We start from the raw sequence: 22,138 nt of genomic DNA, 5'->3' as shown, positions 1-22,138 counted from the left end.
AGTTGCGCGGCCAAATGTCGGTGGTGACTTAAACGCTGAGGTAAAACTTTGCTTGGCTGTTACGAAACGTGATTGCGATATAAGTCCTCGGAAGGCGGCGGAATTTTATTTTATTGGCCATTCCGTCAGGGTTATTGGATGATCGGCAATAGATCGAGTTTGTATGCATTTGAAAGCTCTTTTTTCTCGTACTATCACCTGAAAATGTCGTAGGAAAATGTAATAGGAAACACTTTCAACAACCGCCACGTTCCTTAATTGTTATAACAAGAAATATATCACAGCGCCATTGAAATGAAAAGGCAACAAATGAAAATGAAAAGCCTACGACACCGGGAGTTCACAGGCGGTCCCCCATCCAAGTACTATCCCGGCCCGACGATGCTTAACTTCCGTGATCAGACGAGAACGGGTGTGTTCCTCGTGGTATGGCCGTAGACATTTGTAGGGGCAAATACGTGCAATTTATTTTGACATTGTGATCAAATTTTTTTATTTAATTTCTTTGAGTTACTGACCTCTGCGATTACTGCAAACGTCAGTAACTCGACCGTATAATTTCTGGTAGTGGGGGCCTGCGTCCGCGCTCGCCCCCTCCTTAAGTCAAAATGAATGAGCTTAGAATAGTTGCGCGGCCAAATGTCGGTGGTGACTTAAACGCTAAGGTAAAACCTCGCTTGGCTGTTACGAAACGTGATTGCGATATAAGTCCTCGGAAGGCGGCGGAATTTTATTTTATTTGCCATTCCGTCAGGGTTATTGGATGATCGGCAATAGATCGAGTTTGTATGCATTTGAAAGCTCTTTTTTCTCGTACTATCACCTGAAAATGTCGTAGGAAAATGTCATAGGAAACACTTTCAACAACCGCCACGTTCCTTAATTGTTATAAAAAGAAATATATCACAGCGCCATTGAAATGAAAAGGCAACAAATGAAAATGAAAAGCCCACGACACCGCGAGTTCCCAGGCGGTTCCCCATCCAAGTACTATCCCGGCCCGACGATGCTTAACTTCCGTGATCAGACGAGAACGGGTGTGTTCATCGTGGTATGGCCGTAAACATTAGTAGGGGCAAATACGTGCAATTTATTTTGACGTTGTGATCAAACTTTTTTATTTAATTTCTTTGAGTTACTGACCTCTGCGATTACTGCAAACGTCAGTAACTCGACCGTACAATTTCTGGTAGTGGGGGCCTGCGTCCGCGCTCACCCCCTCCTTAAGTCAAAATGAATGAGCTTAGAATAGTTGCGCGGCCAAATGTCGGTGGTGACTTAAACGCTAAGGTAAAACCTCGCTTGGCTGTTACGAAACGTGATTGCGATATAAGTCCTCGGAAGGCGGCGGAATTTTATTTTATTTGCCATTCCGTCAGGGTTATTGGATGATCGGCAATAGATCGAGTTTGTATGCATTTGAAAGCTCTTTTTTCTCGTACTATCACCTGAAAATGTCGTAGGAAAATGTCATAGGAAACACTTTCAACAACTGCCACGTTCCTTAATTGTTATAACAAGAAATATATATCACAGCGCCATTGAAATGAAAAGGCAACAAATGAAAATGAAAAGCCTACGACACCGGGAGTTCCCAGGCGGTCCCCCATCCAAGTACTATCCCGGCCCGACGATGCTTAACTTCCGTGATCAGACGAGAACGGGTGTGTTCATCGTGGTATGGCCGTAGACATTAGTAGGGGCAAATACGTGCAATTTATTTTGACGTTGTGATCAAATTTTTTTATTTAATTTCTTTGAGTTACTGACCTCTGCGATTACTGCAAACGTCAGTAACTCGACCGTACAATTTCTGGTAGTGGGGGCCTGCGTCCGCGCTCGTCCCCTCCTTAAGTCAAAATGAATGAGCTTAGAATAGTTGCGCGGCCAAATGTCGGCGGTGACTTAAACGCTAAGGTAAAACCTCGCTTGGCTGTTACGAAACGTGATTGCGATATAAGTCCTCGGAAGGCGGCGGAATTTTATTTTATTTGCCATTCCGTCAGGGTTATTGGATGATCGGCAATAGATCGAGTTTGTATGCATTTGAAAGCTCTTTTTTCTCGTACTATCACCTGAAAATGTCGTAGGAAAATGTCATAGGAAACACTTTCAACAACCGCCACGTTCCTTAATTGTTATAACAAGAAATATATCACAGCGCCATTGAAATGAAAAGGCAACAAATGAAAATGAAAAGCCTACGACACCGGGAGTTCCCAGGCGGTCCCCCATCCAAGTACTATCCCGGCCCGACGATGCTTAACTTCCGTGATCAGACGAGAACGGGTGTGTTCATCGTGGTATGGCCGTAGACATTAGTAGGGGCAAATACGTGCAATTTATTTTGACGTTGTGATCAAATTTTTTTATTTAATTTCTTTGAGTTACTGACCTCTGCGATTACTGCAAACGTCAGTAACTCGACCGTACAATTTCTGGTAATGGGGGCCTGCGTCCGCGCTCGCCCCCTCCTTAAGTCAAAATGAATGAGCTTAGAATAGTTGCGCGGCCAAATGTCGGTGGTGACTTAAACGCTAAGGTAAAACCTCGCTTGGCTGTTACGAAACGTGATTGCGATATAAGTCCTCGGAAGGCGGCGGAATTTTATTTTATTTGCCATTCCGTCAAGGTTATTGGATGATCGGCAATAGATCGAGTTTGTATGCATTTGAAAGCTCTTTTTTCTCGTATTATCACCTGAAAATGTCGTAGGAAAATGTCATAGGAAACACTTTCAACAACCGCCACGTTCCTTAATTGTTATAACAAGAAATATATCACAGCGCCATTGAAATGAAAAGGCAACAAATGAAAATGAAAAGCCTACGACACCGGGAGTTCCCAGGCGGTCCCCCATCCAAGTACTATCCCGGCCCGACGATGCTTAACTTCCGTGATCAGACGAGAACGGGTGTGTTCATCGTGGTATGGCCGTAGACATTAGTAGGGGCAAATACGTGCAATTTATTTTGACGTTGTGATCAAATTTTTTTATTTAATTTCTTTGAGTTACTGACCTCTGCGATTACTGCAAACGTCAGTAACTCGACCGTACAATTTCTGGTAGTGGGGGCCTGCGTCCGCGCTCGCCCCCTCCTTAAGTCAAAATGAATGAGCTTAGAATAGTTGCGCGGCCAAATGTCGGTGGTGACTTAAACGCTAAGGTAAAACCTCGCTTGGCTGTTACGAAACGTGATTGCGATATAAGTCCTCGGAAGGCGGCGGAATTTTATTTTATTTGCCATTCCGTCAGGGTTATTGGATGATCGGCAATAGATCGAGTTTGTATGCATTTGAAAGCTCTTTTTTCTCGTACTATTACCTGAAAATGTCGTAGGAAAATGTCATAGGAAACACTTTCAACAACCGCCACGTTCCTTAATTGTTATAACAAGAAATATATCACAGCGCCATTGAAATGAAAAGGCAACAAATGAAAATGAAAAGCCTACGACACCGGGAGTTCCCAGGCGGTCCCCCATCCAAGTACTATCCCGGCCCGACGATGCTTAACTTCCGTGATCAGACGAGAACGGGTGTGTTCATCGTGGTATGGCCGTAGACATTAGTAGTGGCAAATACGTGCAATTTATTTTGACGTAGTGATCAAATTTTTTTATTTAATTTCTTTGAGTTACTGACCTCTGCGATTACTGCAAACGTCAGTAACTCGACCGTACAATTTCTGGTAGTGGGGGCCTGCGTCCGCGCTCGTCCCCCTCCTTAAGTCAAAATGAATGAGCTTAGAATAGTTGCGCGGCCAAATGTCGGTGGTGACTTAAACGCTAAGGTAAAACCTCGCTTGGCTGTTACGAAACGTGATTGCGATATAAGTACTCGGAAGGCGGCGGAATTTTATTTTATTTGCCATTCCGTCAGGGTTATTGGATGATCGGCAATAGATCGAGTTTGTATGCATTTGAAAGCTCTTTTTTCTCGTACTATTACCTAAAAATGTCGTAGGAAAATGTCATAGGAAACACTTTCAACAACCGCCACGTTCCTTAATTGTTATAACAAGAAATATATCACAGCGCCATTGAAATGAAAAGGCAACAAATGAAAATGAAAAGCCTACGACACCGGGAGTTCCCAGGCGGTCCCCCATCCAAGTACTATCCCGGCCCGACGATGCTTAACTTCCGTGATCAGACGAGAACGGGTGTGTTCATCGTGGTATGGCCGTAGACATTAGTAGGGGCAAATACGTGCAATTTATTTTGACGTTGTGATCAAATTTTTTTATTTAATTTCTTTGAGTTACTGACCTCTGCGATTACTGCAAACGTCAGTAACTCGACCGTACAATTTCTGGTAGTGGGGGCCTGCGTCCGCGCTCGCCCCCTCCTTAAGTCAAAATGAATGAGCTTAGAATAGTTGCGCGGCCAAATGTCGGTGGTGACTTAAACGCTAAGGTAAAACCTCGCTTGGCTGTTACGAAACGTGATTGCGATATAAGTCCTCGGAAGGCGGCGGAATTTTATTTTATTTGCCATTCCGTCAGGGTTATTGGATGATCGGCAATAGATCGAGTTTGTATGCATTTGAAAGCTCTTTTTTCTCGTACTATCACCTGAAAATGTCGTAGGAAAATGTCATAGGAAACACTTTCAACAACCGCCACGTTCCTTAATTGTTATAACAAGAAATATATCACAGCGCCATTGAAATGAAAAGGCAACAAATGAAAATGAAAAGCCTACGACACCGGGAGTTCCCAGGCGGTCCCCCATCCAAGTACTATCCCGGCCCGACGATGCTTAACTTCCGTGATCAGACGAGAACGGGTGTGTTCATCGTGGTATGGCCGTAGACATTAGTAGTGGCAAATACGTGCAATTTATTTTGACGTTGTGATCAAATTTTTTATTTAATTTCTTTGAGTTACTGACCTCTGCAATTACTGCAAACGTCAGTAACTCGACCGTACAATTTCTGGTAGTGGGGGCCTGCGTCCGCGCTCGTCCCCCTCCTTAAGTCAAAATGAATGAGCTTAGAATAGTTGCGCGGCCAAATGTCGGTGGTGACTTAAACGCTAAGGTAAAACCTCGCTTGGCTGTTACGAAACGTGATTGCGATATAAGTCCTCGGAAGGCGGCGGAATTTTATTTTATTTGCCATTCCGTCAGGGTTATTGGATGATCGGCAATAGATCGAGTTTGTATGCATTTGAAAGCTCTTTTTTCTCGTACTATCACCTGAAAATGTCGTAGGAAAATGTCATAGGAAACACTTTCAACAACCGCCACGTTCCTTAATTGTTATAACAAGAAATATATCACAGCGCCATTGAAATGAAAAGGCAACAAATGAAAATGAAAAGCCTACGACACCGGGAGTTCCCAGGCGGTCCCCCATCCAAGTACTATCCCGGCCCGACGATGCTTAACTTCCGTGATCAGACGAGAACGGGTGTGTTCATCGTGGTATGGCCGTAGACATTAGTAGGGGCAAATACGTGCAATTTATTTTGACGTTGTGATCAAATTTTTTTATTTAATTTCTTTGAGTTACTGACCTCTGCGATTACTGCAAACGTCAGTAACTCGACCGTACAATTTCTGGTAGTGGGGGCCTGCGTCCGCGCTCGTCCCCCTCCTTAAGTCAAAATGAATGAGCTTAGAATAGTTGCGCGGCCAAATGTCGGTGGTGACTTAAACGCTAAGGTAAAACCTCGCTTGGCTGTTACGAAACGTGATTGCGATATAAGTCCTCGGAAGGCGGCGGAATTTTATTTTATTTGCCATTCCGTCAGGGTTATTGGATGATCGGCAATAGATCGAGTTTGTATGCATTTGAAAGCTCTTTTTTCTCGTACTATCACCTGAAAATGTCGTAGGAAAATGTCATAGGAAACACTTTCAACAACCGCCACGTTCCTTAATTGTTATAACAAGAAATATATCACAGCGCCATTGAAATGAAAAGGCAACAAATGAAAATGAAAAGCCTACGACACCGGGAGTTCCCAGGCGGTCCCCCATCCAAGTACTATCCCGGCCCGACGATGCTTAACTTCCGTGATCAGACGAGAACGGGTGTGTTCATCGTGGTATGGCCGTAGACATTAGTAGGGGCAAATACGTGCAATTTATTTTGACGTTGTGATCAAATTTTTTTATTTAATTTCTTTGAGTTACTGACCTCTGCGATTACTGCAAACGTCAGTAACTCGACCGTACAATTTCTGGTAGTGGGGGCCTGCGTCCGCGCTCGCCCCCTCCTTAAGTCAAAGTGAATGAGCTTAAAAATGTTGCGCGGCCAAATGTCGGTGGTGACTTAAACGCTAAGGTAAAACCTCGCTTGGCTGTTACGAAACGTGATTGCGATATAAGTCCTCGGAAGGCGGCGGAATTTTATTTTATTTACCATTCCGTCAGGGTTATTGGATGATCGGCAATAGATCGAGTTTGTATGCATTTGAAAGCTCTTTTTTCTCGTACTATCACCTGAAAATGTCGTAGGAAAATGTCATAGGAAACACTTTCAACAACCGCCACGTTCCTTAATTGTTATAACAAGAAATATATCACAGCGCCATTGAAATGAAAAGGCAACAAATGAAAATGAAAAGCCTACGACACCGGGAGTTCCCAGGCGGTCCCCCATCCAAGTACGATCCCGGCCCGACGATGCTTAACTTCCGTGATCAGACGAGAACGGGTGTGTTCATCGTGGTATGGCCGTAGACATTAGTAGGGGCAAATACGTGCAATTTATTTTGACGTTGTGATCAAATTTTTTTATTTAATTTCTTTGAGTTACTGACCTCTGCGATTACTGCAAACGTCAGTAACTCGACCGTACAATTTCTGGTAGTGGGGGCCTGCGTCCGCGCTCGCCCCCTCTTTAAGTCAAAATGAATGAGCTTAGAATAGTTGCGCGGCCAAATGTCGGTGGTGACTTAAACGCTAAGGTAAAACCTCGCTTGGCTGTTACGAAACGTGATTGCGATATAAGTCCTCGGAAGGCGGCGGAATTTTATTTTATTTGCCATTCCGTCAGGTTTATTGGATGATCGGCAATAGATCGAGTTTGTATGCATTTGAAAGCTCTTTTTTCTCGTACTATCACCTGAAAATGTCGTAGGAAAATGTCATAGGAAACACTTTCAACAACCGCCACGTTCCTTAATTGTTATAACAAGAAATATATCACAGCGCCATTGAAATGAAAAGGCAACAAATGAAAATGAAAAGCCTACGACACCGGGGGTTCCCAGGCGGTCCCCCATCCAAGTACTATCCCGGCCCGACGATGCTTAACTTCCGTGATCAGACGAGAACGGGTGTGTTCATCGTGGTATGGCCGTAGAAATTAGTAGGAGCAAATACGTGCAATTTATTTTGACGTTGTGATCAAATTTTTTTATTTAATTTCTTTGAGTTACTGACCTCTGCGATTACTGCAAACGTCAGTAACTCGACCGTACAATTTCTGGTAGTGGGGGCCTGCGTCCGCGCTCGCCCCCTCCTTAAGTCAAAATGAATGAGCTTAGAATAGTTGCGCGGCCAAATGTCGGTGGTGACTTAAACGCTAAGGTAAAACCTCGCTTGGCTGTTACGAAACGTGATTGCGATATAAGTCCTCGGAAGGCGGCGGAATTTTATTTTATTTGCCATTCCGTCAAGGTTATTGGATGATCGGCAATAGATCGAGTTTGTATGCATTTGAAAGCTCTTTTTTCTCGTACTATCACCTGAAAATGTCGTAGGAAAATGTCATAGGAAACACTTTCAACAACCGCCACGTTCCTTAATTGTTATAACAAGAAATATATCACAGCGCCATTGAAATGAAAAGGCAACAAATGAAAATGAAAAGCCTACGACACCGGGAGTTCCCAGGCGGTCCCCCATCCAAGTACTATCCCGGCCCGACGATGCTTAACTTCCGTGATCTGACGAGAACGGGTGTGTTCATCGTGGTATGGCCGTAGACATTAGTAGGGGCAAATACGTGCAATTTATTTTGACGTTGTGATAAAATTTTTTTATTTAATTTCTTTGAGTTACTCACCTCTGCGATTACTGCAAACGTCAGTAACTCGACCGTACAATTTCTGGTAGTGGGGGCCTGCGTCCGCGCTCGCCCCCTCCTTAAGTCAAAATGAATGAGCTTAGAATAGTTGCGCGGCCAAATGTCGGTGGTGACTTAAAAGCTAAGGTAAAACCTCGCTTGGCTGTTACGAAACGTGATTGCGATATAAGTCCTCGGAAGGCGGCGGAATTTTATTTTATTGGCCATTCCGTCAGGGTTATTGGATGATCGGCAATAGATCGAGTTTGTATGCATTTGAAAGCTCTTTTTTCTCGTACTATCACCTGAAAATGTCATAGGAAAATGTCATAGGAAACACTTTCAACAACCGCCACGTTCCTTAATTGTTATGACAAGAAATATATCACAGCGCCATTGAAATGAAAAGGCAACAATTTCTTTGAGTTACTGACCTCTGCGATTACTGCAAACGTCAGTAACTCGACCGTACAATTTCTGGTAGTGGGGGCCTGCGTCCGCGCTCGTCCCCCTCCTTAAGTCAAAATGAATGAGCTTAGAATAGTTGCGCGGCCAAATGTCGGTGGTGACTTAAACGCTAAGGTAAAACCTCGCTTGGCTGTTACGAAACGTGATTGCGATATAAGTCCTCGGAAGGCGGCGGAATTTTATTTTATTTGCCATTCCGTCAGGGTTATTGGATGATCGGCAATAGATCGAGTTTGTATGCATTTGAAAGCTCTTTTTTCTCGTACTATCACCTGAAAATGTCGTAGGAAAATGTCATAGGAAACACTTTCAACAACCGCCACGTTCCTTAATTGTTATAACAAGAAATATATCACAGCGCCATTGAAATGAAAAGGCAACAAATGAAAATGAAAAGCCTACGACACCGGGAGTTCCCAGGCGGTCCCCCATCCAAGTACTATCCCGGCCCGACGATGCTTAACTTCTGTGATCAGACGAGAACGGGTGTGTTCATCGTGGTATGGCCGTAGACATTAGTAGGAGCAAATACGTGCAATTTATTTTGACGTTGTGATCAAATTTTTTTATTTAATTTCTTTGAGTTACTGACCTCTGCGATTACTGCAAACGTCAGTAACTCGACCGTACAATTTCTGGTAGTGGGGGCCTGCGTCCGCGCTCGCCCCCTCCTTAAGTCAAAATGAATGAGCTTAGAATAGTTGCGCGGCCAAATGTCGGTGGTGACTTAAACGCTAAGGTAAAACCTCGCTTGGCTGTTACGAAACGTGATTGCGATATAAGTCCTCGGAAGGCGGCGGAATTTTATTTTATTTGCCATTCCGTCAAGGTTATTGGATGATCGGCAATAGATCGAGTTTGTATGCATTTGAAAGCTCTTTTTTCTCGTACTATCACCTGAAAATGTCGTAGGAAAATGTCATAGGAAACACTTTCAACAACCGCCACGTTCCTTAATTGTTATAACAAGAAATATATCACAGCGCCATTGAAATGAAAAGGCAACAAATGAAAATGAAAAGCCTACGACACCGGGAGTTCCCAGGCGGTCCCCCATCCAAGTACTATCCCGGCCCGACGATGCTTAACTTCCGTGATCTGACGAGAACGGGTGTGTTCATCGTGGTATGGCCGTAGACATTAGTAGGGGCAAATACGTGCAATTTATTTTGACGTTGTGATCAAATTTTTTTATTTAATTTCTTTGAGTTACTCACCTCTGCGATTACTGCAAACGTCAGTAACTCGACCGTACAATTTCTGGTAGTGGGGGCCTGCGTCCGCGCTCGCCCCCTCCTTAAGTCAAAATGAATGAGCTTAGAATAGTTGCGCGGCCAAATGTCGGTGGTGACTTAAACGCTAAGGTAAAACCTCGCTTGGCTGTTACGAAACGTGATTGCGATATAAGTCCTCGGAAGGCGGCGGAATTTTATTTTATTGGCCATTCCGTCAGGGTTATTGGATGATCGGCAATAGATCGAGTTTGTATGCATTTGAAAGCTCTTTTTTCTCGTACTATCACCTGAAAATGTCGTAGGAAAATGTCATAGGAAACACTTTCAACAACCGCCACGTTCCTTAATTGTTATGACAAGAAATATATCACAGCGCCATTGAAATGAAAAGGCAACAAATGAAAATGAAAAGCCTACGACACCGGGAGTTCCCAGGCGGTCCCCCATCCAAGTACTATCCCGGCCCGACGATGCTTAACTTCCGTGATCAGACGAGAACGGGTGTGTTCATCGTGGTATGGCCATAGACATTAGTAGGGGCAAATACATGCAATTTATTTTGACGTTGTGATCAAATTTTTTTATTTAATTTCTTTGAGTTACTGACCTCTGCGATTACTGCAAACGTCAGTAACTCGACCGTACAATTTCTGGTAGTGGGGGCCTGCGTCCGCGCTCGCCCCCTCCTTAAGTCAAAATGAATGAGCTTAGAATAGTTGCGCGGCCAAATGTCGGTGGTGACTTAAACGCTAAGGTAAAATCTCGCTTGGCTGTTACGAAACGTGATTGCGATATAGGTCCTCGGAAGGCGGCGGAATTTTATTTTATTTGCCATTCCGTCAGGGTTATTGGATGATCGGCAATAGATCGAGTTTGTATGCATTTGAAAGCTCTTTTTTCTCGTACTATCACCTGAAAATGTCGTAGGAAAATGTCATAGGAAACACTTTCAACAACCGCCACGTTCCTTAATTGTTATAACAAGAAATATATCACAGCGCCATTGAAATGAAAAGGCAACAAATGAAAATGAAAAGCCTACGACACCGAGAGTTCCCAGGCGGTCCCCCATCCAAGTACTATCCCGGCCCGACGATGCTTAACTTCCCTGATCAGACGAGAACGGGTGTGTTCATCGTGGTATGGCCGTAGACATTAGTAGGGGCAAATACGTGCAATTTATTTTGACGTTGTGATCAAATTTTTTTATTTAATTTCTTTGAGTTACTGACCTCTGCGATTACTGCAAACGTCAGTAACTCGACCGTACAATTTCTGGTAGTGGGGGCCTGCGTCCGCGCTCGCCCCCTCCTTAAGTCAAAATGAATGAGCTTAGAATAGTTGCGCGGCCAAATGTCGGTGGTGACTTAAACGCTAAGGTAAAACCTCGCTTGGCTGTTACGAAATGTGATTGCGATATAAGTCCTCGGAAGGCGGCGGAATTTTATTTTATTTGCCATTCCGTCAGGGTTATTGGATGATCGGCAATAGATCTAGTTTGTATGCATTTGAAAGCTCTTTTTTCTCGTACTATCACCTGAAAATGTCGTAGGAAAATCTCATAGGAAACACTTTCAACAACCGCCACGTTCCTTAACTGTTATAACAAGAAATATATCACAGCGCCATTGAAATGAAAAGGCAACAAATGAAAATGAAAAGCCTACGACACCGAGAGTTCCCAGGCGGTCCCCCATCCAAGTACTATCTCGGCCCGACGATGCTTAACTTCCCTGATCAGACGAGAACGGGTGTGTTCATCGTGGTATGGCCGTAGACATTAGTAGGGGCAAATACGTGCAATTTATTTTGACGTTGTGATCAAATTTTTTTATTTAATTTCTTTGAGTTACTGACCTCTGCGATTACTGCAAACGTCAGTAACTCGACCGTACAATTTCTGGTAGTGGGGGCCTGCGTCCGCGCTCGCCCCCTCCTTAAGTCAAAATGAATGAGCTTAGAATAGTTGCGCGGCCAAATGTCGGTGGTGACTTAAACGCTAAGGTAAAACCTCGCTTGGCTGTTACGAAACGTGATTGCGATATAAGTCCTCGGAAGGCGGCGGAATTTTATTTTATTTGCCATTCCGTCAAGGTTATTGGATGATCGGCAATAGATCTAGTTTGTATGCATTTGAAAGCTCTTTTTTCTCGTACTATCACCTGAAAATGTCGTAGGAAAATCTCATAGGAAACACTTTCAACAACCGCCACGTTCCTTAACTGTTATAACAAGAAATATATCACAGCGCCATTGAAATGAAAAGGCAACAAATGAAAATGAAAAGCCTACGACACGGGAGTTCCCAGGCGGTCCCCCATCCAAGTACTATCCCGGCCCGACGATGCTTAACTTCCCTGATCAGACGAGAACGGGTGTGTTCATCGTGGTATGGCCGTAGACATTAGTAGGGGCAAATACGTGCAATTTATTTTGACGTTGTGATCAAATTTTTTTATTTAATTTCTTTGAGTTACTGACCTCTGCGATTACTGCAAACGTCAGTAACTCGACCGTACAATTTCTGGTAGTGGGGGCCTGCGTCCGCGCTCTCCCCCTCCTTAAGTCAAAATGAATGAGCTTAGAATAGTTGCGCGGCCAAATGTCGGTGGTGACTTAAACGCTAAGGTAAAACCTCGCTTGGCTGTTACGAAACGTGATTGCGATATAAGTCCTGGGAAGGCGGCGGAATTTTATTTTATTTGCCATTCCGTCAGGGTTATTGGATGATCGGCAATAGATCGAGTTTGTATGCATTTGAAAGCTCTTTTTTCTCGTACTATCACCTGAAAATGTCGTAGGAAAATGTCATAGGAAACACTTTCAACAACCGCCACGTTCCTTAATTGTTATAACAAGAAATATATCACAGCGCCATTGAAATGAAAAGGCAACAAATGAAAATGAAAAGCCTACGACACCGGGAGTTCCCAGGCGGTCCCCCATCCAAGTACTATCCCGGCCCGACGATGCTTAACTTCTGTGATCAGACGAGAACGGGTGTGTTCATCGTGGTATGGCCGTAGACATTAGTAGGAGCAAATACGTGCAATTTATTTTGACGTTGTGATCAAATTTTTTTATTTAATTTCTTTGAGTTACTGACCTCTGCGATTACTGCAAACGTCAGTAACTCGACCGTACAATTTCTGGTAGTGGGGGCCTGCGTCCGCGCTCGCCCCCTCCTTAAGTCAAAATGAATGAGCTTAGAATAGTTGCGCGGCCAAATGTCGGTGGTGACTTAAACGCTAAGGTAAAACCTCGCTTGGCTGTTACGAAACGTGATTGCGATATAAGTCCTCGGAAGGCGGCGGAATTTTATTTTATTTGCCATTCCGTCAAGGTTATTGGATGATCGGCAATAGATCGAGTTTGTATGCATTTGAAAGCTCTTTTTTCTCGTACTATCACCTGAAAATGTCGTAGGAAAATGTCATAGGAAACACTTTCAACAACCGCCACGTTCCTTAATTGTTATAACAAGAAATATATCACAGCGCCATTGAAATGAAAAGGCAACAAATGAAAATGAAAAGCCTACGACACCGGGAGTTCCCAGGCGGTCCCCCATCCAAGTACTATCCCGGCCCGACGATGCTTAACTTCCGTGATCTGACGAGAACGGGTGTGTTCATCGTGGTATGGCCGTAGACATTAGTAGGGGCAAATACGTGCAATTTATTTTGACGTTGTGATCAAATTTTTTTATTTAATTTCTTTGAGTTACTCACCTCTGCGATTACTGCAAACGTCAGTAACTCGACCGTACAATTTCTGGTAGTGGGGGCCTGCGTCCGCGCTCGCCCCCTCCTTAAGTCAAAATGAATGAGCTTAGAATAGTTGCGCGGCCAAATGTCGGTGGTGACTTAAACGCTAAGGTAAAACCTCGCTTGGCTGTTACGAAACGTGATTGCGATATAAGTCCTCGGAAGGCGGCGGAATTTTATTTTATTGGCCATTCCGTCAGGGTTATTGGATGATCGGCAATAGATCGAGTTTGTATGCATTTGAAAGCTCTTTTTTCTCGTACTATCACCTGAAAATGTCGTAGGAAAATGTCATAGGAAACACTTTCAACAACCGCCACGTTCCTTAATTGTTATGACAAGAAATATATCACAGCGCCATTGAAATGAAAAGGCAACAAATGAAAATGAAAAGCCTACGACACCGGGAGTTCCCAGGCGGTCCCCCATCCAAGTACTATCCCGGCCCGACGATGCTTAACTTCCGTGATCAGACGAGAACGGGTGTGTTCATCGTGGTATGGCCATAGACATTAGTAGGGGCAAATACATGCAATTTATTTTGACGTTGTGATCAAATTTTTTTATTTAATTTCTTTGAGTTACTGACCTCTGCGATTACTGCAAACGTCAGTAACTCGACCGTACAATTTCTGGTAGTGGGGGCCTGCGTCCGCGCTCGCCCCCTCCTTAAGTCAAAATGAATGAGCTTAGAATAGTTGCGCGGCCAAATGTCGGTGGTGACTTAAACGCTAAGGTAAAATCTCGCTTGGCTGTTACGAAACGTGATTGCGATATAGGTCCTCGGAAGGCGGCGGAATTTTATTTTATTTGCCATTCCGTCAGGGTTATTGGATGATCGGCAATAGATCGAGTTTGTATGCATTTGAAAGCTCTTTTTTCTCGTACTATCACCTGAAAATGTCGTAGGAAAATGTCATAGGAAACACTTTCAACAACCGCCACGTTCCTTAATTGTTATAACAAGAAATATATCACAGCGCCATTGAAATGAAAAGGCAACAAATGAAAATGAAAAGCCTACGACACCGAGAGTTCCCAGGCGGTCCCCCATCCAAGTACTATCCCGGCCCGACGATGCTTAACTTCCCTGATCAGACGAGAACGGGTGTGTTCATCGTGGTATGGCCGTAGACATTAGTAGGGGCAAATACGTGCAATTTATTTTGACGTTGTGATCAAATTTTTTTATTTAATTTCTTTGAGTTACTGACCTCTGCGATTACTGCAAACGTCAGTAACTCGACCGTACAATTTCTGGTAGTGGGGGCCTGCGTCCGCGCTCGCCCCCTCCTTAAGTCAAAATGAATGAGCTTAGAATAGTTGCGCGGCCAAATGTCGGTGGTGACTTAAACGCTAAGGTAAAACCTCGCTTGGCTGTTACGAAACGTGATTGCGATATAAGTCCTCGGAAGGCGGCGGAATTTTATTTTATTTGCCATTCCGTCAGGGTTATTGGATGATCGGCAATAGATCTAGTTTGTATGCATTTGAAAGCTCTTTTTTCTCGTACTATCACCTGAAAATGTCGTAGGAAAATCTCATAGGAAACACTTTCAACAACCGCCACGTTCCTTAACTGTTATAACAAGAAATATATCACAGCGCCATTGAAATGAAAAGGCAACAAATGAAAATGAAAAGCCTACGACACCGAGAGTTCCCAGGCGGTCCCCCATCCAAGTACTATCTCGGCCCGACGATGCTTAACTTCCCTGATCAGACGAGAACGGGTGTGTTCATCGTGGTATGGCCGTAGACATTAGTAGGGGCAAATACGTGCAATTTATTTTGACGTTGTGATCAAATTTTTTTATTTAATTTCTTTGAGTTACTGACCTCTGCGATTACTGCAAACGTCAGTAACTCGACCGTACAATTTCTGGTAGTGGGGGCCTGCGTCCGCGCTCGCCCCCTCCTTAAGTCAAAATGAATGAGCTTAGAATAGTTGCGCGGCCAAATGTCGGTGGTGACTTAAACGCTAAGGTAAAACCTCGCTTGGCTGTTACGAAACGTGATTGCGATATAAGTCCTCGGAAGGCGGCGGAATTTTATTTTATTTGCCATTCCGTCAAGGTTATTGGATGATCGGCAATAGATCTAGTTTGTATGCATTTGAAAGCTCTTTTTTCTCGTACTATCACCTGAAAATGTCGTAGGAAAATCTCATAGGAAACACTTTCAACAACCGCCACGTTCCTTAACTGTTATAACAAGAAATATATCACAGCGCCATTGAAATGAAAAGGCAACAAATGAAAATGAAAAGCCTACGACACGGGAGTTCCCAGGCGGTCCCCCATCCAAGTACTATCCCGGCCCGACGATGCTTAACTTCCCTGATCAGACGAGAACGGGTGTGTTCATCGTGGTATGGCCGTAGACATTAGTAGGGGCAAATACGTGCAATTTATTTTGACGTTGTGATCAAATTTTTTTATTTAATTTCTTTGAGTTACTGACCTCTGCGATTACTGCAAACGTCAGTAACTCGACCGTACAATTTCTGGTAGTGGGGGCCTGCGTCCGCGCTCGCCCCCTCCTTAAGTCAAAATGAATGAGCTTAGAATAGTTGCGCGGCCAAATGTCGGTGGTGACTTAAACGCTAAGGTAAAACCTCGCTTGGCTGTTACGAAACGTGATTGCGATATAAGTCCTCGGAAGGCGGCGGAATTTTATTTTATTTGCCATTCCGTCAGGGTTATTGGATGATCGGCAATAGATCTAGTTTGTATGCATTTGAAAGCTCTTTTTTCTCGTACTATCACCTGAAAATGTCGTAGGAAAATCTCATAGGAAACACTTTCAACAACCGCCACGTTCCTTAACTGTTATAACAAGAAATATATCACAGCGCCATTGAAATGAAAAGGCAACAAATGAAAATGAAAAGCCTACGACACCGGGAGTTCCCAGGCGGTCCCCCATCCAAGTACTATCCCGGCCCGACGATGCTTAACTTCCGTGATCAGACGAGAACGGGTGTGTTCATCGTGGTATGGCCGTAGACATTAGTAGGGGCAAATACGTGCAATTTATTTTGACTTTGTGATCAAATTTTTTTATTTAATTTCTTTGAGTTACTGACCTCTGCGATTACTGCAAACGTCAGTAACTCGACCGTACAATTTCTGGTAGTGGGGGCCTGCGTCCGCGCTCGCCCCCTCCTTAAGTCAAAATGAATGAGCTTAGAATAGTTGCGCGGCCAAATGTCGGTGGTGACTTAAACGCTAAGGTAAAACCTCGCTTGGCTGTTACGAAACGTGATTGCGATATAAGTCCTCGGAAGGCGGCGGAATTTTATTTTATTTGCCATTCCGTCAGGGTTATTGGATGATCGGCAATAGATCGAGTTTGTATGCATTTGAAAGCTCTTTTTTCTCGTACTATCACCTGAAAATGTCGTAGGAAAATGTCATAGGAAACACTTTCAACAACCGCCACGTTCCTTAATTGTTATGACAAGAAATATATCACAGCGCCATTGAAATGAAAAGGCAACAAATGAAAATGAAAAGCCTACGACACCGGCAGTTCACAGGCGGTCCCCCATCCAAGTACTATCCCGGCCCGACGATGCTTAACTTCCGTGATCAGACGAGAACGGGTGTGTTCATCGTGGTATGGCCGTAGACATTAGTAGGGGCAAATACGTGCAATTTATTTTGACGTTGTGATCAAATTTTTTTATTTAATTTCTTTGAGTTACTGACCTCTGCGATTACTGCAAACGTCAGTAACTCGACCGTACAATTTCTGGTAGTGGGGGCCTGCGTCCGCGCTCGCCCCCTCCTTAAGTCAAAATGAATGAGCTTAGAATAGTTTTTTTTTTTTTTTTTTTTTTTTTTTTTTTTTTTTTTTTTATTAATTTATTTATAGTTGACAAATTTACAAGAAAATGTAGCTCTGAGGCTAATTAAAGTCAACTTTAAAAACATTAAAAACAATAAATAACTGAATATAAAAAATCTATAAGGAATACCGTATATAGCATTTTTTTTTAAGTATTTTAAATAATATAAATAATATGTCAAAAATATGTCAAGGCTATGTAGTGGTGGTTCCAGGAACTCAGTCAAACTTCCCAGGCAGGGGTCGAGAGAAAATAATATACAACCAGATAATAAGGCTAGAATATTCTCATATGATACCACCCCACCTAAACCGTCGCACCGCAAGACATGTTTAACTGAGTTCCCGCTCCACAACTGGCAAAGGAAGACAACGGGGAAACTAAAGAAAACCTAATTCAGGTATAAAAGTTTTGCATATTCTGCAAGGACAATGGTTTGGAATCCAGTTTCTTATTTTGTTTCTAAACTCAATTAAAGTACCAGCGTTCCGATACTCGTTAGGCAAAGAGTTCCAAAGCTTTAACCCAACATTAGACAGTGTTTCGATCCCATATCTCACTGAAAATATTTTGTTACTCTTAAGTTTGTCCTTCCTCAAATTATACACTGGTTCAGGAAAAATAAAAATTTCATTCAACATTTCTGGACCTGTTTTTGTTTTAGCTTTATACAGCTCAGTAACAAGGATGCGTAAGTTCGTTTGGTGAATTGTAACGCTCCCATTTTTTGATAAAAGCTCTTCAAATGAGGATTGATAGTCTTGATAGATAATTCTTAGTGCTCTTTCATGTATATGGTTTATCCTATTGTTTAATTTACGACTGTGAAACATCCATACTAATGGACAGTACGAAAAATGACTAGTGACAAAAGCATTAATAATCAGCTTTCGCTGGTCTAATGTCATGAAGGAAGATAACCTTGCAAGCGCACTAACTTTCTGGCCTGCCTTGTTACAGAGCTGATTAACATGTTCCTCGAAAGAAAGTTTGTGGTCTATGGTTATACCAAGCAGTTTCTCAGTTTGAGAATTGTTTAGAAGTTCATCACAAACTTTTAATCGTACATCAGTTTTGTTAGTAAAAAAATGTGATTTTTCTGGGTTGGCTTTCATACCGTTATTTTCAAACCAAGTAAATATTATAATTGCTGTTGCGCGGCCAAATGTCGGTGGTGACTTAAACGCTAAGGTAAAACCTCGCTTGGCTGTTACGAAACGTGATTGCGATATAAGTCCTCGGAAGGCGGCGGAATTTTATTTTATTTGCCATTCCGTCAGGGTTATTGGATGATCGGCAATAGATCGAGTTTGTATGCATTTGAAAGCTCTTTTTTCTCGTACTATCACCTGAAGATGTCGTAGGAAAATGTCATAGGAAACACTTTCAACAACCGCCACGTTCCTTAATTGTTATAACAAGAAATATATCACAGCGCCATTGAAATGAAAAGGCAACAAATGAAAATGAAAAGCCTACGACACCGGGAGTTCCCAGGCGGTCCCCCATCCAAGTACTATCCCGGCCCGACGATGCTTAACTTCCGTGATCAGACGAGAACGGGTGTGTTCATCGTGGTATGGCCGTAGACATTAGTAGGGGCAAATACGTGCAATTTATTTTGACGTTGTGATCAAATTTTTTTATTTAATTTCTTTGAGTTACTGACCTCTGCGATTACTGCAAACGTCAGTAACTCGACCGTACAATTTCTGGTAGTGGGGACCTGCGTCCGCGCTCGCCCCCTCCTTAAGTCAAAATGAATGAGCTTAGAATAGTTGCGCGGCCAAATGTCGGTGGTGACTTAAACGCTAAGGTAAAACCTCGCTTGGCTGTTACGAAACGTGATTGCGATATAAGTCCTCGGAAGGCGGCGGAATTTTATTTTATTTGCCATTCCGTCAGGGTTATTGGATGATCGGCAATAGATCGAGTTTGTATGCATTTGAAAGCTCTTTTTTCTCGTACTATCACCTGAAAATGTCGTAGGAAAATGTCATAGGAAACACTTTCAACAACCGCCACGTTCCTTAATTGTTATAACAAGAAATATATCACAGCGCCATTGAAATGAAAAGGCAACAAATGAAAATGAAAAGCCTACGACACCGGGAGTTCCCAGGCGGTCCCCCATCCAAGTACTATCCCGGCCCGACGATGCTTAACTTCCGTGATCAGACGAGAACGGGTGTGTTCATCGTGGTATGGCCGTAGACATTAGTAGGGGCAAATACGTGCAATTTATTTTGACGTTGTGATCAAATTTTTTTATTTAATTTCTTTGAGTTACTGACCTCTGCGATTACTGCAAACGTCAGTAACTCGACCGTACAATTTCTGGTAGTGGGGGCCTGCGTCCGCGCTCGCCCCCTCCTTAAGTCAAAATGAATGAGCTTAGAATGGTTGCGCGACCAAATGTCGGTGGTGACTTAAACGCTAAGGTAAAACCTCGCTTGGCTGTTACGAAACGTGATTGCGATATAAGTCCTCGGAAGGCGGCGGAATTTTATTTTATTTGCCATTCCGTCAGGGTTATTGGATGATCGGCAATAGATCGCGTTTGTATGCATTTGAAAGCTCTTTTTTCTCGTACTATCACCTGAAAATGTCGTAGGAAAATGTCATAGGAAACACTTTCAACAACCGCCACGTTCCTTAATTGTTATAACAAGAAATATATCACAGCGCCATTGAAATGAAAAGGCAACAAATGAAAATGAAAAGCCTACGACACCGGGAGTTCCCAGGTGGTCCCCCATCCAAGTACTATCCCGGCCCGACGATGCTTAACTTCCGTGATCAGACGAGAACGGGTGTGTTTATCGTGGTATGGCCGTAGACATTAGTAGGGGCAAATACGTGCAATTTATTTTGACGTTGTGATCAAATTTTTTTATTTAATTTCTTTGAGTTACTGACCTCTGCGATTACTGCAAACGTCAGTAACTCGACCGTACAATTTCTGGTAGTGGGGGCCTGCGTCCGCGCTCGCCCCCTCCTTAAGTCAAAATGAATGAGCTTAGAATGGTTGCGCGGCCAAATGTCGGTGGTGACTTAAACGCTAAGGTAAAACCTCGCTTGGCTGTTACGAAACGTGATTGCGATATAAGTCCTCGGAAGGCGGCGGAATTTTATTTTATTTGCCATTCCGTCAGGGTTATTGGATGATCGGCAATAGATCGCGTTTGTATGCATTTGAAAGCTCTTTTTTCTCGTACTATCACCTGAAAATGTCGTAGGAAAATGTCATAGGAAACACTTTCAACAACCGCCACGTTTCTTAATTGTTATAACAAGAAATATATCACAGCGCCATTGAAATGAAAAGGCAACAAATGAAAATGAAAAGCCTACGACACCGGGAGTTCCCAGGCGGTCCCCCATCCAAGTACTATCCCGGCCCGACGATGCTTAACTTCCGTGATCAGACGAGAACGGGTGTGTTCATCGTGGTATGGCCGTAGACATTAGTAGGGGCAAATACGTGCAATTTTTTTTGACGTTGTGATCAAATTTTTTTATTTAATTTCTTTGAGTTACTGACCTCAGCGATTACTGCAAACGTCAGTAACTCGACCGTACAATTTCTGGTAGTGGGGGCCTGCGTCCGCGCTCGCCCCCTCCTTAAGTCAAAATGAATGAGCTTAGAATAGTTGCGCGGCCAAATGTCGGTGGTGACTTAAACGCTAAGGTAAAACCTCGCTTGGCTGTTACGAAACGTGATTGCGATATAAGTCCTCGGAAGGCGGCGGAATTTTATTTTATTTGCCATTCCGTCAGGGTTATTGGATGATCGGCAATAGATCGAGTTTGTATGCATTTGAAAGCTCTTTTTGCTCGTACTATCACCTGAAAATGTCGTAGGAAAATGTCATAGGAAACACTTTCAACAACCGCCACGTTCCTTAATTGTTATAACAAGAAATATATCACAGCGCCATTGAAATGAAAAGGCAACAAATGAAAATGAAAAGCCTACGACACCGGGAGTTCCCAGGCGGTCCCCCATCCAAGTACTATCCCGGCCCGACGATGCTTAACTTCCGTGATCAGACGAGAACGGTTGTGTTCATCGTGGTATGGCCGTAGACATTAGTAGGGGCAAATACGTGCAATTTATTTTGACGTTGTGATCAAATTTTTTTGATTAATTTCTTTGAGTTACTGACCTCTGCGATTACTGCAAACGTCAGTAACTCGACCGTACAATTTCTGGTAGAGGGGGCCTGCGTCCGCGCTCGCCCCCTCCTTAAGTCAAAATGAATGAGCTTAGAATAGTTGCGCGGCCAAATGTCGGTGGTGACTTAAACGCTAAGGTAAAACCTCGCTTGGCTGTTACGAAACGTGATTGCGATATAAGTCCTCGGAAGGCGGCGGAATTTTATTTTATTTGCCATTCCGTCAGGGTTATTGGATGATCGGCAATAGATCGAGTTTGTATGCATTTGAAAGCTCTTTTTTCTCGTACTATCACCTGAAAATGTCGTAGGAAAATGTCATAGGAAACACTTTCAACAACCGCCACGTTCCTTAATTGTTATAACAAGAAATATATCACAGCGCCATTGAAATGAAAAGGCAACAAATGAAAATGAAAAGCCTACGACAGCGGGAGTTCCCAGGCGGTCCCCCATCCAAGTACTATCCCGGCCCGACGATGCTTAACTTCCGTGATCAGACGAGAACGGGTGTGTTCATCGTGGTATGGCCGTAGACATTAGTAGGGGCAAATACGTGCAATTTATTTTGACGTTGTGATCAAATTTTTTATTTAATTTCTTAGAGTTACTGAC

At 43.3% G+C, this 22,138-nt stretch overlaps 1 protein-coding gene and 33 non-coding genes across 34 annotated transcripts in view; all 34 read right to left on the bottom strand.

Moving 5' to 3' along the window:
• Positions 1 to 22,138, bottom strand: part of LOC130657260 (histone H2B, gonadal-like) — a 96,680-nt gene that overhangs the window by 57,405 nt on the left and 17,137 nt on the right. The window lies entirely within an intron of this gene.
• Positions 322 to 440, bottom strand: LOC130659187 (5S ribosomal RNA). Its single transcript, XR_008986399.1, has one exon. It is a non-coding gene; the product is annotated as a 5S ribosomal RNA (ribosomal RNA).
• On the bottom strand, positions 947 to 1,065 carry LOC130659372 (5S ribosomal RNA). The gene has a single exon (XR_008986583.1). It is a non-coding gene; the product is annotated as a 5S ribosomal RNA (ribosomal RNA).
• Positions 1,574 to 1,692, bottom strand: LOC130658748 (5S ribosomal RNA). The gene has a single exon (XR_008985961.1). It is a non-coding gene; the product is annotated as a 5S ribosomal RNA (ribosomal RNA).
• LOC130658747 (5S ribosomal RNA) lies at positions 2,199 to 2,317 on the bottom strand. Its single transcript, XR_008985960.1, has one exon. It is a non-coding gene; the product is annotated as a 5S ribosomal RNA (ribosomal RNA).
• Positions 2,824 to 2,942, bottom strand: LOC130658746 (5S ribosomal RNA). Its single transcript, XR_008985959.1, has one exon. It is a non-coding gene; the product is annotated as a 5S ribosomal RNA (ribosomal RNA).
• On the bottom strand, positions 3,449 to 3,567 carry LOC130658744 (5S ribosomal RNA). The gene has a single exon (XR_008985956.1). It is a non-coding gene; the product is annotated as a 5S ribosomal RNA (ribosomal RNA).
• On the bottom strand, positions 4,075 to 4,193 carry LOC130658743 (5S ribosomal RNA). The gene has a single exon (XR_008985955.1). It is a non-coding gene; the product is annotated as a 5S ribosomal RNA (ribosomal RNA).
• On the bottom strand, positions 4,700 to 4,818 carry LOC130658742 (5S ribosomal RNA). The gene has a single exon (XR_008985954.1). It is a non-coding gene; the product is annotated as a 5S ribosomal RNA (ribosomal RNA).
• LOC130658740 (5S ribosomal RNA) lies at positions 5,325 to 5,443 on the bottom strand. The gene has a single exon (XR_008985953.1). It is a non-coding gene; the product is annotated as a 5S ribosomal RNA (ribosomal RNA).
• Positions 5,951 to 6,069, bottom strand: LOC130658739 (5S ribosomal RNA). Its single transcript, XR_008985952.1, has one exon. It is a non-coding gene; the product is annotated as a 5S ribosomal RNA (ribosomal RNA).
• On the bottom strand, positions 6,576 to 6,694 carry LOC130658944 (5S ribosomal RNA). Its single transcript, XR_008986157.1, has one exon. It is a non-coding gene; the product is annotated as a 5S ribosomal RNA (ribosomal RNA).
• On the bottom strand, positions 7,201 to 7,319 carry LOC130658935 (5S ribosomal RNA). The gene has a single exon (XR_008986148.1). It is a non-coding gene; the product is annotated as a 5S ribosomal RNA (ribosomal RNA).
• LOC130661424 (5S ribosomal RNA) lies at positions 7,826 to 7,944 on the bottom strand. Its single transcript, XR_008988617.1, has one exon. It is a non-coding gene; the product is annotated as a 5S ribosomal RNA (ribosomal RNA).
• Positions 8,886 to 9,004, bottom strand: LOC130659058 (5S ribosomal RNA). The gene has a single exon (XR_008986270.1). It is a non-coding gene; the product is annotated as a 5S ribosomal RNA (ribosomal RNA).
• On the bottom strand, positions 9,511 to 9,629 carry LOC130661302 (5S ribosomal RNA). The gene has a single exon (XR_008988495.1). It is a non-coding gene; the product is annotated as a 5S ribosomal RNA (ribosomal RNA).
• On the bottom strand, positions 10,136 to 10,254 carry LOC130658822 (5S ribosomal RNA). The gene has a single exon (XR_008986034.1). It is a non-coding gene; the product is annotated as a 5S ribosomal RNA (ribosomal RNA).
• LOC130659368 (5S ribosomal RNA) lies at positions 10,761 to 10,879 on the bottom strand. Its single transcript, XR_008986580.1, has one exon. It is a non-coding gene; the product is annotated as a 5S ribosomal RNA (ribosomal RNA).
• LOC130659299 (5S ribosomal RNA) lies at positions 11,386 to 11,504 on the bottom strand. The gene has a single exon (XR_008986511.1). It is a non-coding gene; the product is annotated as a 5S ribosomal RNA (ribosomal RNA).
• Positions 12,011 to 12,128, bottom strand: LOC130659427 (5S ribosomal RNA). Its single transcript, XR_008986638.1, has one exon. It is a non-coding gene; the product is annotated as a 5S ribosomal RNA (ribosomal RNA).
• Positions 12,635 to 12,753, bottom strand: LOC130659057 (5S ribosomal RNA). Its single transcript, XR_008986269.1, has one exon. It is a non-coding gene; the product is annotated as a 5S ribosomal RNA (ribosomal RNA).
• LOC130661178 (5S ribosomal RNA) lies at positions 13,260 to 13,378 on the bottom strand. The gene has a single exon (XR_008988373.1). It is a non-coding gene; the product is annotated as a 5S ribosomal RNA (ribosomal RNA).
• On the bottom strand, positions 13,885 to 14,003 carry LOC130658821 (5S ribosomal RNA). The gene has a single exon (XR_008986033.1). It is a non-coding gene; the product is annotated as a 5S ribosomal RNA (ribosomal RNA).
• On the bottom strand, positions 14,510 to 14,628 carry LOC130659367 (5S ribosomal RNA). Its single transcript, XR_008986579.1, has one exon. It is a non-coding gene; the product is annotated as a 5S ribosomal RNA (ribosomal RNA).
• On the bottom strand, positions 15,135 to 15,253 carry LOC130659298 (5S ribosomal RNA). Its single transcript, XR_008986510.1, has one exon. It is a non-coding gene; the product is annotated as a 5S ribosomal RNA (ribosomal RNA).
• LOC130659426 (5S ribosomal RNA) lies at positions 15,760 to 15,877 on the bottom strand. The gene has a single exon (XR_008986637.1). It is a non-coding gene; the product is annotated as a 5S ribosomal RNA (ribosomal RNA).
• LOC130658738 (5S ribosomal RNA) lies at positions 16,384 to 16,502 on the bottom strand. The gene has a single exon (XR_008985951.1). It is a non-coding gene; the product is annotated as a 5S ribosomal RNA (ribosomal RNA).
• On the bottom strand, positions 17,009 to 17,127 carry LOC130659165 (5S ribosomal RNA). Its single transcript, XR_008986377.1, has one exon. It is a non-coding gene; the product is annotated as a 5S ribosomal RNA (ribosomal RNA).
• Positions 18,818 to 18,936, bottom strand: LOC130658737 (5S ribosomal RNA). Its single transcript, XR_008985950.1, has one exon. It is a non-coding gene; the product is annotated as a 5S ribosomal RNA (ribosomal RNA).
• On the bottom strand, positions 19,443 to 19,561 carry LOC130658736 (5S ribosomal RNA). Its single transcript, XR_008985949.1, has one exon. It is a non-coding gene; the product is annotated as a 5S ribosomal RNA (ribosomal RNA).
• On the bottom strand, positions 20,068 to 20,186 carry LOC130658951 (5S ribosomal RNA). Its single transcript, XR_008986163.1, has one exon. It is a non-coding gene; the product is annotated as a 5S ribosomal RNA (ribosomal RNA).
• On the bottom strand, positions 20,693 to 20,811 carry LOC130658735 (5S ribosomal RNA). Its single transcript, XR_008985948.1, has one exon. It is a non-coding gene; the product is annotated as a 5S ribosomal RNA (ribosomal RNA).
• LOC130659041 (5S ribosomal RNA) lies at positions 21,318 to 21,436 on the bottom strand. The gene has a single exon (XR_008986252.1). It is a non-coding gene; the product is annotated as a 5S ribosomal RNA (ribosomal RNA).
• Positions 21,943 to 22,061, bottom strand: LOC130659218 (5S ribosomal RNA). The gene has a single exon (XR_008986429.1). It is a non-coding gene; the product is annotated as a 5S ribosomal RNA (ribosomal RNA).

The sequence above is a fragment of the Hydractinia symbiolongicarpus genome, chromosome 9 (assembly GCF_029227915.1).
Source record: "Hydractinia symbiolongicarpus strain clone_291-10 chromosome 9, HSymV2.1, whole genome shotgun sequence".
Lineage (NCBI taxonomy): Eukaryota > Metazoa > Cnidaria > Hydrozoa > Anthoathecata > Hydractiniidae > Hydractinia > Hydractinia symbiolongicarpus.
The sequence above is the reverse complement of the archived record's forward strand: the minus strand, read 5'-3'. Positions and strand labels throughout refer to the sequence as shown.